Here is a 16412-nt window from a genome sequence, read left to right as displayed (position 1 = left end):
TACCATAGGTGCCCTTTAAGGATGTATATGTAGCTCTGGCTACATAATTCGTGATCTCCAGAAATGTATATAGGGCTACGTTTTCAGAATGAGCTGCAACCGTTTCTAATTTTACATCCTGCAGAGAGTTCAGCCTGTGATAACACAAATAAACATATTGTGTATGTACTAATATCAAACATTTATTTCTGCTTTATAGCTACAAATACTAAAACAGCATAGAAAGAAATATTAATTGGAAATCTTAGAATATAAAACTGCAGAAACAGTCAAATAATAGAAAGTGCAAAGTTCAGAATAAGAAACAGGGACACGGTCAAATGTACTGAGCTCAGTACAATGAGGCAACAATAGCACTATTAGAGCTTCAAAAAAAGAAGAGAAAAAAAATCACAATTGCACTCCAATTTTAGGTTTTACTAACAATATTTGATTTATTTTTCTGTGCTAAATGTATTTACATACTTAGCATACTCTTACACTGAAGAACAGCGAGGTCTGCTAGTGTTATTTATATATAAAAAAGCAATGAACATTGAATCTAATAAATATACAAGCAAAAAATAGTGTCAATTCAGAAATTCCTTGTGTGTGTGAAGCACACTTGGCAATAAAACTGATTCTGATGAAACTATCGATTTCATTTAATGCTGAAAACCAGTTAAACCAGTGTTATAATTTATTACACCCCTCTCGTAATACTCTTTTGTCATTTTATTACTTATGTCCTTGAACAGCAAATCAGAATTGTCCGCTGGCCAGCAGTTTTGGTTTGGTTTTCGGAGCTGCTGCGAACTCCAGTCAAAAGCAGTGCTCATCAGTGCAACGTGCAGGGTTGGACAGTTCCATTTTTGTGCGGAGGGGGACTTTAAATTTGATTCACAAACTTACAATACCTAAAGTGTTGTGTTAATCATCAACATTTAATTACATTCATATTTCGCCTTAAACCATTTACATGTTTTCAATGCATTTTATTTCTTTGCTGCTATCTCCGTGGCTAAGCCTTCCCCAGCCTTACACATGCTCCGCCTATGCCTATAAAGCATGTCTTTGGACTGTAGAGGAAACCAGAGTACTCGGGGGAAACCCACGCAAACATATGGAGAACATGCAAGTTCCACACAGAAATACCAACTGGCCAAGCTAGGACTCAAACTAGCCACCTTCTTGCTGTGAGGTGACAGTGTTAACCATGCCATCCCCGATGTTGATTATTGTACAAATAAATTGCCCTCCAGAGAAAAAAAGTTGACCTAAATGTTATTACGTAATTTCCTATTGGATTACAAACCTTTTTGAGGAAATATCCGTTCAGATGAACATCAGAGGTGGTCTGATGGAGCAATGATAGGTGTAATGTTCGCAAATCTCTGGATTTCATGGATCACAGCATCTGTATATGGTAAGTTTTTCCTGTCCTCCACAACTGGCTGACGTCCCACGATCACTCGTTCAATCTCATCTTGAACCTCAGCTTATTTTCAGAAAGACCACAATATTAAATTCCTCCTTCTGTTTGACACTTGGATAGTAGAATTATCACATAGAAAAGTTAATTAATAAATAATAATTAATAAAACCTTACTAAATAAAGATCATTGTGGTATTTTTTACAAATATACATACACAACAAAGTGCATACAGTAGTAGTGTTGTTACTGTTTAAGAGTTTGCTAATGCTTCTTCAGCAACGTGTGGATTTACTTCACCAATATTACAGCCAAGAGCAAACATGCATCATATACACACACAAGTCATAGATATATATAATAGATGTTGCCAACACTATTGCTGTCTATTGGAAGGAATGCATCAATAGAGCCGCCATTTTGGTACAGGGTGGCACTTCTTTGAAATGAATGTAGGACCAAGGTGCAATGGCAGACTGTCCATTTGAAGCCACATATATATTTGGTAACACTTTATTTTGATGGTCCTTTTGAGTATCAGCATAGCCGCCATCTTGGTACAGGGTAGCACTCCTTTGAAATGTATGTAGGACCAAGGTGCAATGGCAGACTGGCCATCTGGAGCCACATATATATTTGGTAACACTTTATTTTGATGGTCTATTTGAGTATTAGTAGACTGCTTAATATCTGTTGATACTGCTCCTTCAACAGACATTTAACTGACTATAAGAAACTTTGCTAGTACATGTCAACTTACACCAACCCTAACCCCAATCCTGACCCCAACCTAACAGTCTACTAACAATCTAATGAGAATTAGCTGGGATGTAGATGCAATGTAACTTAAATTAAACAAACGCACCATCAAAATAAAGTGTGGCCATAAATATATTCCTCCGAGATGTTGGTCCATATTGACATGATAGCATCCCACAGTTGCTGCAGAATCTGTTATGAACAATATATGTGAACCATCGATATCCCTGCATTTCAATGTGCATAAATCCACCTTTCTGATCTAAATAGAACAGTATAAAAAGTTTTAATATCCAAAATAATTTAGGGTGGAAAGTTTGCACCCTGAAGAATGGAGGTGCAGGCACTGTTTTGTTATCAGGCACCCTTATACGTGATGTCAAAAACTAGCCATTACTTCATTTAGCCGACAATAATTTCTGGCACCAGCATCTTGTTGTCGTTTTCACATTTTCGCTGGTTTTCTTTAACAAAATTAGCACAAGCCTAGTTTTCAGTGCAAGTTGGTGCTACTTTGCATTATGGTCAGTGCAGTAAGTGACTGTATTATCATTATAACATTACTTGTTGAGCATACAAATTCATAACATAATGCGGTTGAATGACTTTTGTACTGGGAGCCCTGTACCAATATGGCGGCGGTATTGACCCATGCTCAGGACCCATATGCGATATCTATATATTGTGTATATATCTATGTGTATATATATATATATATATATATATATATATATATATATATATATATATATATATATATATATATATATATATATATATATATATATATATATATAGTGTATATATCTATGCACACAAGTCCCTACAGGTGCTGTTCACTAACAAGAAGACAGTGCCCGCTACTGGCCTGGCATACGCAGTAGTAGTTTTGTCAGTAGTATCTGACTGCAGACTTGCATATGCAAGCTGAGACACTCATAAACATAGTTGTGTATGAACCTTTTTAAAAATGCAACTCAAGACTACATCTTTGCTGTGTAAATGCAAAAATACCTTGTATTTCAGGGTATTTCGCCATTAGCAGAAAACCCCAACATAGCATTGTGACTGTAGTATCAACACCAGGCCCGAACAGGTTGTTAACTGTACATTGTAAATTGTTTGAGTTGTACAGTGAGTCTGTTTTACCAGATTCCTGCATGGTGATAGCCAAAAAAGTGTTGTCAGAACATTAAATGTGCAAAACAGTGTAATTATTTGTGCTCAGTTATTTATAAAAGCATAAAACAATACCTCGTCCTTCTGCTGTCATATGAGGAAACTGTCAACAAGTCCTCTGGGGTTAAGAGGGTCCAAAGTCTTCTTTACGCCATTTATTAATTCTTCATTTTCTTTAAAGGTATCTCCCAGATTCTTCATAATATTCTTCCAATTCGACATAAAGGGGCGAAGCCAAGGGAACATGTTGTAGATCTACAAACAAGCACATAATACTCAAGAACAATACGAGGTGCAGAAGATGCCAGAATCTAGTGTAATGGTAGTGTGGAGGCATCCTGCTCATTATACAAAACGTAAAAAATTAAACACAAAACATTGTTCTGAGCCTTAATAGTTGCGGTCAGAAACAATAACAGCTTATGGAGAATAACAATGCACTACCTTGTCCATTGCTATTCAATCAGAATCGAGTATTAGAGACAGCCATGTAATAAGTGATGGACAAAGTACATTCCGGAGGTTATTATCGCAGAATTAAGCTGCGGTAAAACTAGAGTTTGAGCTTGCGAAATTCTGTCATACGGCGCTGCTAAAGGGGTGGGATTAAACAAGATGATTAGACATTTTAAAAAAGCGAGTTATTGGTCCAATTCCTGTATGTCTATGGGGAGAGAAGTCCAGTGTGACCGCAGCTTAAAACCTGACACACTTATCAGCAGCCTGACTTTATACAGAAAACTGTTGAGCAAAACTGAAGGGCTTTATTCTCTAAAGTACAACCACCTGGATGTACTTTATCCCACTTATTATGCGGCACTTCTTACGAAAACTTAAAATTATCCAAAGCATTGTTATAAGCCGTAATAGTGTATTAACTCTTTAATTAAAAGCACAGCTGATTTAAAACAGCCGAATGGAGCATAAACTAACCTCTATATTATTCTATTAGAAGATGGTGCAAAATAGTTAAAAACATTGGTGTGACAGACTACCAGATATATGGATATTTTAACACGGGGAATGACACAGACAACTGAATTTAGGATCCACTTGCAGGTTTATTGGAAGTCAGGCAAGCAAAGGTCAACACAGGTGCAAACAGATGTATTCACCTTATTCTCCGTGTATGAGTTGGCGCAGCCATTTGAATCATTTTGGCTCGAGACTTCTGGTCTCATTCACTTCCATTCATTTTTTAGACATTAAAAACAGCTCGTTTTGCTGCTTGGTGTTGCAAACTGATATTTTCTTATTATATTATTCTACTTGGTCTGTATAGTCAAGCAAACACTTGTTTGTAGAGTAAGTAGTTTGACCAATTTCTGCCGTTTATTATTCCTAGTCATTTCTCCCATAGGCAGCTGAATCGGAAGTTCTAAAACAATCGTAAAAATGAGTGCACTTCCGCATTGAAGAATAAGGTCAATAAAGGCAGTCCAGAATCAGAGTCAAATGTATCAGGCGAGAGGTCAAAAGGCAGGCGGCAGACAGGGCAATAAGATAAACAAGGCTAAGGTCAAAACACGGGAAAACTAGACTAGGAGAAACGCGTTGTAATGTCACTTTACAGAAAACAAGACTCAGCAAAAGAAGGGAGTGTGTGTGCTGTTTAAATAGTGTGTGTAATCAGTCTTTGACAATCCTCAGGTGGTGCAAGTGTAATCAGTCAAAATGAGGAAGCACATGTGTTTGTGAACGGAGTGCATGTATGAAAATGTAGTCCATGAATGGTGGATTTGTAGTCCATTTGTAGGTATTGTGAAAGTGAGTGCTTACCAGCGACCCCTAGTGGTTAATCATGACAGGTCGAGATGGTTTTAAGTACCTGGATGAGTCCGTGTTATTTTTTTTCAGCAGTTTTTTTTATCTCAGATTAACATTACTTTGAATGTCACGACTGACCAGTCAGAATCAAGAATTCCAGACAGCAGTGTAATAAATAAAACTAACAATCCATATATTAATTATTAGTAGAGTGAGCACACACTGTACCTGAATGGAAGGAGATCCAAACAATTTCATAATTTCATAAGTCCGTTCGACCATGAGATGTAACTTGATGTTGCTGTACTCAAATCTGATGCTAAAGATAATCAAAGTGATGATGTTTGAAGAGGCCAAGGCTAAGGGCAATTCTGTTTGAAATGGTTTTCCTGCACAAGAGTAAGCAAGGTGTAAATACTCAAATCATTTAAAGTCACATCATCATATTGTCCTCAAGGTTTACAGTCTTACCTCCAAACTTCTCAAATTCCTTATTTACATGTTTAATCTCTTCAATGATCAACTCTTCACTTCTCAAAATCCCTTAAGGATGACAGAGCAAAGCGTCTCATTACTCTCCAGTTTTCACCATTGTTAAAGGCAATTCCTACAGAGGAATGATTTAAAGACATTTTAATTATAATAAAAACATGTTCATCACTTGATCATCTAAAGATAATAAAAAAAACATCTTATCATATACCATGGTTGAAATCATGGAATATGGATAAAACATCTCTGTCTCCGAACTCCTCTGAAAGGTTCACTAATCACTAATGCCTCCTTGAATATCTTGTGTCCTGAGAGTATTACCACTTTTTTAGGGCCTAAATACAGTGTGTAAACTGGCCCGTATTTTTTTTGACAGCTGTAAAACAAACCAAAGAAAAGCCATAAATGATGATTGAAATACACAATCCATCCACTAGCATCAGCACACAAGACTAACCTGCCCTCACTGGTCACACATTAACCATAATTACACTATAATGAGAACACCGAGCTCCAATTTTATAAACAAAGAATCTATCTACATATCTGTCTGGCTGTCGATCTGTTTTTATTGATCGATAAGGTTAATAAACAATTTGTATTAATACACCGGCACCTATAAACTCTTATCTATGGTCTCTCTATCTGTTCATTTGCCTATTGACTCGATGCCCATCTCCCCGGACACACATTATCAATTGATAAACAAGCCAGATTATAGTGACATTTAAATACAAAAATAAAGAAAAAGAATACCTTATATATATATATATATATATATATATATATATATATATATATATATATATATATATATATATATATATATATATGTATATATACATATACACACACACATACACATAGGGCCACAGACATATCACCCTGCAGCCCAAGACCGGTTACTGACTGAAGCTGAGCCTGGTTACTGCCTGGATGGGAGACAACTTGCGAAAACAAGTTGTGATCTCTGTGAGTCCTAATGGCCCAGTATAGTGAAGACACCATACTGTCAGTGAGCGGCATCTTTCGGATGAGACGTTAAACTGAGGTCTCTGTGATCAATAAAAATCCCATGGCACTTCTTGTAAAGTGCACGTTCACACAACCCCGGTCTCCTAACCAAATTCCCTCCATCGACCGATCATCGCCTTCCAATCATCCTCATCCACTGAATTGGTTCTATTGGTCACCTATAACTGCTGTGTGGTTAACAAAATGGCACCGTTATCCAGTGGCTGCCATCGCATCATCCAAGTGGATGCTGCACACTAGTGGTGGTGTGGAGAGACCCAAAATGTAGGCAAAACATTTCTACAGCTTATTGGTCACGAACCATTTCTTATGGTGAACACTGTCTTATTTACTGACTACTAGGTAATCTATTCCAATACTCGCTCCATATTATCGTTTTCTGTCCTAAAGATGTTCATCTGGTTATCAACTATAATTGTAGATTTAGAAACTTTAAATTCGCTACATATTAATAGTTATTTAGGTAGTAGTTAGGTTTAGGTATTGGGTAGGAGTACGGATGTCATTAAAATCTTGTTACCAATCTCAAAACTCAATAAACAGTTTGTTTTGGTTTTGTTGCTGTTTTAAATATTACACTAATGATTTCAATAGTTTCCCAATGATGGGTTGCAGCTGGAAGGGGATCCTCTGCATAAAACATATGCTGGATAAGTTGGCGGTTCATTCAGCTGTGGCGACTCCTGATTAGTAGTGAATATTAAACCACACTGAACTGAGCTAAACTGAACTGAACTTAAACACTGAAAACTAAACTGACACTGTTTCAATTCACTATTATCTTCTGTGTGAAGCTGCTTTGACACAATCTACATTGTAAAAGCGCTATACAAATAAAGGTGAATTGAATTGAATTGAATAAAGATACTGAGCTGAAAAGAAAATGAATGAATGAATGATTTTAATACTTACTATTATCATAATACTTAATACTATCAGCTTCTTGTACAAAGATTCTACTAGAGTAAAGTGACAATTTAAATGTGACCAAGAGTAAAGGAAAAATAATAATGATAATACTCTATATATGAAAAATAACTGAATGTAAGTAAAACCTAGCTACACCAACTGTATGAAAATGCCTAATGTACTTAGTTTTTTTATATTTTTTTATTTAACTTACGTATTTAGACAACATTTAAAAGTTAAAGTCAAACTCAAATGTACAATTTCAAGGTCCTCCTTTCTCACGAATACATTTGAATGTGCCATCTATTTTTGCGAGTTTAAAAATATAACTGATTAGGTCAGCCACTCCTGGACATTAGCCAAAGCTGACAGTAAAATAATATAAACATTTCCAATATTGTTTGCATGGGTAAAATAATATAATCATCTGTAGTCTCAAGATACAACCTAGTGGAACCCCCTTGGGATGAGCAAGGTATACAAGGGCTTTGACCATCAATACTATCACACTGTTTCTAATTGTTTCCAAAGACAAGATTTAATCCAAAGTCTATCCTCTTATTTGAAATTAAAGTGTGTTAAAGACAAAAGATCCTGTTGATCCTACAGATGTACTTTTGATCTAGAATATAACTTCCCCTTGGCTGACTCTGAATAATTATGAAAAAACCCAAATTGCATTGGGTGTGAAGAAGTAAAACCATTATTTTTATGATTTCTGATCAATTGTCATTTCATTCAAAACTCTAGCCACCCAGATGTGATCCCAAAGTAATTCAAATGCCATGGGCAAGGTCTCAGTGACTGTGCTTTTGTCTTTGCGGATTTATTCAGGCAGAAGAAACTCTTTCTGTTGATGAGATTTGAGAAGGTGAAACTTTCTGGTTTTGGTAAAGTCTGTTCAGTGGCTTGAAAGGTTCTTTCTTATCTATGGTCTCTCTATCTGGCAATTTGTCTATTGACTCTATCTCCTCACTCACACATTATCACTTATTCTTATAGCCTATAGGTGTAAGAACTAGATGATCTGTGGTACATTTGTCATTTATAAACACAATACACTTTTCAGCAATTGTTTTTATTGACATGTATGACAATTAAAGGGAAAGTTTAACCAAAAATGAATATTCAGACATTATTTACTCACCATTCACTCATTCAAAACCTATTTGAGTTTCTTTTGTTTGCTTTTAAATGCTTTTTTCTGACGCTCTTTGACTTCCATTGTGATTTTTTCCTACTATGGAAGTCAAAGGATCAGAGCAGCCAGCATTCACCAAAATATCTTCTTTTGTTTTCAACAGAAGAAGAAAAACCCATAAAGCTTTAAAACCTCATGAAGGAGAATATGTGATGAGCAAATTTCCATATTTGTGGGAATTATTTTATTTAAGCAATAAAAGTACAATGCATCAGTCCATCCACCATTTTACTAGTAAAGTTAGAAAACTGATGGACAAATTATCAAAATAAAAACACAGTGATATTTTTGCTCACCTCAAAAAGGCTCAAATAGGTTTTCTTGAGGTCAAGAATGTGCGGATTCCCAAGCAGAGGCAGGGGTTTGGGTCCTGGAGGATATCTCTCCTTATCCTGAGAGCTGGAGCTGCTGGAAACGAGATAAATAGCCAAAAACAGCAGAAGGGCATGTAGTATTGTACCTGTGATGGAGCTCTGCAAGAGTAATGCTTCAAGAAAAGCCATAGTCAGAAAAATAAATAAATAAATAAATAAATAAATAAATAAATAAATAAATAAATAAATAAATAAAATATAAAAAATTATGTGGGCTCCATGCTGTCTTGCTTTTATGTACTCTGAAGTTAAAGCTTGGGAGGGGACATAGGAGGAATCTGAGTGACCTTTGTCAAAATAAAACTGATCTTGGGATCAATTCAATGTGAGGGGGAAAGCAGAGGCTGCTTATTAGTACCTTAGAAAGTACAAATATAATTTTATAAGTTTAAGAGCCAAAAGTCATTACTAGGGCCAGATGGAATCTGCGGACATTTTTTGCTATTTCTGTGCAGAATTGTGTTAAAAATCTGCGGATTTCTGCGGAATTATTTTGGGAGTATCATAACTAAAACCTTAATTATGTGAAATAAAAAATAATCCCTTTTTAACTTTTATTTAACGTTTACAATGCAAATCCATCTAGATCCACTTTATTTGGTAAACAAAGCAAGTCTCTCGTATATCTTTACTAAAAGACAGAAAATATTACTGTACAAACTGCATTGTAAATAAATCATGAATATTTTCATATTAATCAATAATATTAGTGTAATTCATTTAAAACTGAATAAATATAAATTTACACACATTTACTCAAGTAAATAAACAGAATCAATAATGGGCTAAAAATCTGCAGAATTCTGCGTGTGCAGATTCCGTGTGGTCCTAGTCCTAGCTAATGGTTATGCATTAGATAGATGTTGTTGTGATTTATGTATAGTTTTTTGGGGGAAATAGTTCATTTTGTATGTGGGGTGAAAGGACTTTTATGATGACAGCCTCCTTGGTTTAGGACATCCCACTCTAGACTCTGTTGTGAAGAAAGCCCAGCAGAGACTGTACTTTCTTCGCCAGCTGAGCAAGTTTAACCTGCCACAGGAGCTGCTCGTACAGTTCTACTCAGCTGTCATCACCGTCTGGTTCAGCTCAGCTGCTAAAACCGACCTCCGTAGACTACAGCGTATAGTCCAGACTGCTGAATGAATCACTGGTACTACTCTTCCTACACTTCAAGAACTGTACTTTTCCAGAGTGAGTAAAACGGTTCACAAAATCATTCTGGATGCCGCGCACCCAGCACACTACCCGTTCTAGCTGTTACTGTCTGGTCGGCACTTCAGAGCACCAAGTACAAAAACAGCCAGACACAGGAAAAGTTTCTTTCTTCAGGCCATCTACCTCATGAACAGTTAAAAACTCTCCTACTGTAAAATAAACGTGCAATACTTTCTCATACGCACTTGTACACAGCACCTTATATCAATATACAATGCAATACTTTCTCCATTCGCATTTGTACACAGCACCTTATAACCTGTATATTTATAACAATCTGTACACACAATTCAACATCCAGATTTTTTGGCTAACCGCATCTCTGTTTAATGTTTATCGTATTTCTTTTTTCCAAGTGTTGTCACTTTATGTACACTGGAAGCTTCTTTAGCCAAAACAAATGTTTTGTGTGTGTGAAGCACACTTGGCAGTAAAACTGATTCTGATTCTTACTGCGGATTGGCTGAAGGTGTGTCTTGAGACATATTGATACATATTGGGGTGTTTTAACCTGATTGGTTAACACACAGATAAGATAGACTTTGAAAAGTTCCACATGAGAGGTCTCAGTGACCTCTTGAACAGACTTTGGCTTACAGAAAACGAAATGACACCCATATCATTCCAGCTTTACTCTGAAAAGAGTTTAAATTAAGGTAATCATATAATCTAGGCCCTTTAACATTCAACTTTATTACTAATTACAAAATCATTAAAAAAAACATGTGTTACTCCATCCTGAGGTGGATATCCATCAGAAAATTAACTCCTTTAGTAATGTAATGTTCTATAATATTTTAATTATAATTAAATTCTTACTATATCCTCAGCATTCTAGTATCTTTTTCTTCTTCTTATTGTTTCTGTTTTTGTTTGTGTACTTGATGCTAAGTGTTGGTATTTATTGTGTTAAGTGTGTCATTCTTGTTAAATGTGAAGCATATATGAATTGTCCCAAGGAGATTAATAAATATAGTAACTATAAACTAGAATTGGCATCAGGGTGGCGCACGGTCGCCTCACAGCAAGAAGGTCACTGGTTCAAGCCCGGCTGGTTCAGTTGGCACTTCTGTGTGAAGTTTGCATGTTCTCTCCGTGTTCGTGTGGGTTTCCTCCGGGTGCTCCGGTTTCCCTCACAGTCCAAAGACATGCGCTATAGGTGTATTGGGTTGGCTAAATTGTCTGTAGTGTATGAGTGTGAATGAGTGTGTATGGATGTTTCCCAGTGATGGGTTGCGGCTAGAGGGGCATCCGCTGTGTAAAACATATACCGGATAAGTTGGCGGTTCATTCCACTGTGGCGACCGCAGATTAATAAAGGGACTAAGCTGAAAAGAAAATGAACGAATGAATAAACTAAAATTCATTCAGTCACATGAGTCTGCAGTATTGCTCCTGACCGGAGTGAATTATTCTTTTATACAGTATGTAAAGTGAACAGGATTCAGTTATCACAAAGATAAAAGATTAAAGCTTTTCTTCTCACTATTTCAGAACATCGTCAGTATTCGTTACAAGCACTTAATCGAGATATCACATCTGTTTAAACCTCTACAAGCTGAAACGTGAATGCATCGTAATTTGTAATAAAGGAACAAAAAAAGCTCTGAATAAAGGACCAGTAAGAACTAATATTGTTTCCCTGGAGTGTTGTGCTATTTTATACACTACTGCTAATATATAAAATACAAATATGAGTGCATTTACTTGCAAAACAGACAAAACAAATGTGTTATCATAACTTAAATCATAGGTCTCAAACTGGATTCCTGCAGGCCGCAGCTCTGCACAATTTTGCTCCAACATACACAACAATGGCAAAGTACATGGTAATCACTGTACATACAAGTCACTTGCCTACAGCTATTGCTCACTAGCAAGAAGACAGTGCCCGCTACAGGCCTGACATATAATTCAGCATTTTGTCAGTTTTTAAAATATTATCTAAATGTAGACTTGCATATGCAAGTTGAGACACTCATAAACATAGTTGTGTATTAAACTTTTTAAAAATAAAACTGAAAGCTACACCTTTGCTGTGTAAATGCAAAAATACCTTGTATTTCAGGGTATTTGGCTATTAGCAGAAGATCCCAACGTAGCGTTGTGACTGTAGTATCAACACCAGCCCCGAACAGGTTGTTAACTGTACATTGTAAATTGCTTGAATTGTACAATGAGTCTGTTTTGCCAGATTCCTGCATGGTGATAGATAAAAAAAGTGTTGTCAGAACATGAAATGTGCAATACTTTGTAATTATTTACACTCGGTTATTTATAAAAGCTATAAAACTGTACCTCATCCTTCTGCTGTCGTATGAGGAAACTGTCAACAAGTCATCTGGGGTTGTTAGGGTCCAGAGTCTTCATTACACCATTTATTATTTCCTCATTTTGTTTAAAGGTATCTCCGAGATTCTTCACAATTTGATTCCGATTCGCCACAAAGGGGCGAAGCCAAGGGAACATGTTGTAGATCTACAACCAAGCACATAATACTCAAGAATAATACTGAATAAGTTCACCAAGTTGAGCTAAAGAAGATGCCAGACATGAGTGTAATGGTCGCGCATGTCCATCACACTTGTGTTTACATATAAAAACAATGGAAATGTAATGTGGATGTACTTTATCCTGCTTATTACACAAACATGAAAATAATAATAGTTGCTGTCAGAAACAAAAACAGCTTTTGGCGCATAATGTTGCACTAACCTGTCTATTATTCAGTCACAAGATGGCGCCAAACTGTCAAAAACGCAAAGCTGACAGAACAAAACTTGCTGAATAAGGTGCAGGTATTATTTATTCACAAGACAGCGCCAAACAGGCAAAAACCATGACATGACTGACAAGCAGGTGGTTGTAAATTTATTTGACGATCTAGGTGATTGAAGTTTCCAGACGAGCTTGCGTTATTTAGAGGTTGTTAACTAGGAATAACATACCTTGCAATGCTGCAACTAATCAATCAGAATCAAGTGTTAGAGACAGCCATGTAATAAGTAATGGATAAAGTACATCCAGGAGGTTGTTATCTGCGAAAACTACCACCTGGATGTACTTGATCCGAAACCTACAAATTATTCAAAGCATTGTTCTGAGCCGTAATAGTTTGTTAATTCTTTGATTAAAAGCACAGCTGAGAGAAAATAAAACAGCTGAATGGAGCATAAACTAACCTATATATTATGCAATCACAAGATGGCACCAACCAGTCAAAAACAAGCATCAACGACAAGCAGATATATAAACACAGGCTCATTCTGAAAACGTAGCCCTACAGATGTTTCTGGAGACCACGAATTACGTATCCATAGGTACGTATGGCTGCATTTAATTTTTTTTAAACGAACGCTACGGGGTGGTGTGACGCCATTCCTTTTTGCGCAATGTACGTCGGCAGAAAGCAGGTAAGACAAAAACAGAATCCAAAAAATTAAATAAACAAATAAATAGCAGGGTGAGAATGTGGTAAAATCTAAAAAAAAAATGGTAAAAAAAATCAGATGACGGCTTTTCTTTTTTTGCATTGCTTTTGAAACGTGTTGTTTGGGTTTAGGGAAGTGGGTGGGTGGGTCAATTGATAAAGTAGGTTGGGTTTAGGGAAGGGGGAGGGTGGGTCAGTCGATCGTTCGCTCAGTCAGTCAAAAAGTCAGTCAAAAGCCAGTCCACACAGGCCTCTGGTGGGTTTACAGGAGAACAGCAGGCACAAATGGCACTCGCGAGTGAAATTTGAGATCTCAAAAAGCGTACACAGCGGCCTCTGGTGGATTCGCGAAAACAAAAACTGCAGAAAATCGTGCTGCCTTGATGTATTTTGCGGTCTCCAAAAACGTCTGTAGAGGTACGTTTTCAGAATGAGCCTGGGTTGAGATATTTGGATATGAACATAATCTCTAATGGTCAAGATGGTTTTAAGTACCTGAATTCATTCATTCATTTTCCTTCGGCTTATGCCGAGTTCAGATTGCAGAATTTTAAAAAAAGTAGTAGTGTCAAATGTTTTTAAACTGCATGACTATCTGGGCTAGCGTTCCGTCGGTGCTGTGATTACACTGCAAGATGGAACAGCGACAACACTGCATGACTTTTAAATAGGAATAATCGACGAATACTTTATCTCGGTCTGTAAACTGCATCTCACTAAAAACACACGCGAGAAGCAGTGAAGAACATGAAAACTCCACACAGAAACGCCAACTGACCCAGCCGGGACTCCAACTAGCCACCTTCTTGCGTTGAGGCGACAGTGCTAACCACTTGGCCACCGTGTCGCTCGTACCTGGGTTAGTCAGATTTTATTTTTAGCAGTTGTTATCTCATATTAGCATACTTTGAAATATCACGACTGACCAATCAGAATTAAGTATTCCAGACAGCAATGTCATAATTAAAACTAGCAATCAACATATTAAATATTGATAGAGTGAGCACATGAATGTCTGCTTTTTTAGCTTAGCTTTACTTCATCAGCACAGCCGCGTGTCAGAACAATTATAAAGGAAGACGCTTCAGTCCCGGTTTGTGGACGTTAATTCAGGTTTATTTTGTACATTAACATAACAGATATCCATACAGCAGTGGAGATTAACCTATAAATAGGAACTTAATAAAAGATATAATGAAAAATCTGATGGGTGGTTTGAGCTGAACTTTTTCACACACTTTCTGGAGACACAAAAGACTTGTATTAAATCTGAAAAAAGGGGTAACCTAGGTGCCCTTTAAAGCACTAAAGCAAGCAAGCCCATAACCTAACAAGGCCCCAGCCTTTTTCAATATCTCTGCTATAGTTACTGGAACCAGGCCTTACTGCTGAATGGCTGAAGGTGTGTTTCGAGACTCAGCCTCCTCTGTGGCCAAAAGTACTTTTGTAAATGTTGCTTTTGTAGTGGAGGCCAGCTAGTGAAGTGCTGTGCAGGTAAAACCTCATTCCTCATTTAGCCTCCTTGTTAAAGCAACTGATCCCATGCAGAAAGTCGCCGGTTCGATCCCAACTCGGAGTGGGTTGGGTGGTGTAGGACCAGCGGGGTTACATTGGTGCCGTGACCAAGATGGGAGTGAGGTTTAGGGGGGTGGGTGTAGCGGAGGCCAGCTAGTGAAGACCAGGCAGTTTCCCGCTGGGCAGACGTACTTTTTGGGCCGGGCTGATCATCTTCTCATGATCTGATCGGCCCATAAAACCCTTAGCAGACTGTCGTGTTTTTCTTCATAATTAATTGACGATGCTGTGATCTGTGACGCTCTGAAAGTAAGATGTTTCGTTTTCGAACAGACCGGTCCATGTGACATAATCTGCAGCCCATTGGTTCTTTTCTTTATTGACATTTGGCTGACCCAATCACAAACTTCATTTTGGGCTCTGTGCAAGCATGCAACATCGGTGTGTATTTGTCAAAATAGTTAAGAGTCACGCCTGTTTCTCACCCCACGTGCACATATGAAGAGCAGAAGCAGCGAGCAGGCATTTGTCTTTTGCGTCTGCAGCACGCAGCGGATCGGCAACTGTTCCACAGATCAATATATTCCTGTCTATTCTATCTAGTTACCTATCGGTCTATATAAATGTACTTTTCTTAACTTTTCATCTGCACCAAGGTCCGCGGGAACTTCCTCCTATGCTGTATCCTTAACCTGCATGTCTTTATTTTACAGATTATTTATATCATAAAGAACTGTATGCGTCTCAAGCTCTATGAAGAGTGCCATTCATGTATTTTAAGATGCACTCGGTCAGAAGACAATCGCATGAGATATCATGACATTTTGTTTTTGATCGTCAGCATGATTTAGGCTTATAGTTACAATAATAGGCTATTTATACAATAGGATTATAATGATATTTATACATGACCAAACTAGTGTGCAACTTAAGCAAAACAAATACTATTTTTTTACATTTAGTTTTGTAGTTCGGGCCCAAACAAATATTTGTTGTATTTTAAAATTGTTTAAGTTAATTTGATTGACTACATACAATCTTTAAGCTATGTTTGATGTTTCATTGTTGAGTTAAACATTTTTAAGGGTCTCTGATACACTGCTTTTACTATTTAATCTTAT

The 16412-nt window shown here is 37.0% G+C and overlaps 1 pseudogene; it reads right to left on the bottom strand.

Moving 5' to 3' along the window:
* Positions 1–359: 359 nt before the first annotated feature.
* On the bottom strand, positions 360–9257 carry LOC130217272 (cytochrome P450 2K6-like; annotated as a pseudogene).
* Positions 9258–16412: the final 7155 nt, after the last annotated feature.

Source organism: Danio aesculapii, chromosome 3, assembly GCF_903798145.1.
Source record: "Danio aesculapii chromosome 3, fDanAes4.1, whole genome shotgun sequence".
Taxonomy (NCBI): domain Eukaryota; kingdom Metazoa; phylum Chordata; class Actinopteri; order Cypriniformes; family Danionidae; genus Danio; species Danio aesculapii.
The sequence above is the reverse complement of the archived record's forward strand: the minus strand, read 5'-3'. Positions and strand labels throughout refer to the sequence as shown.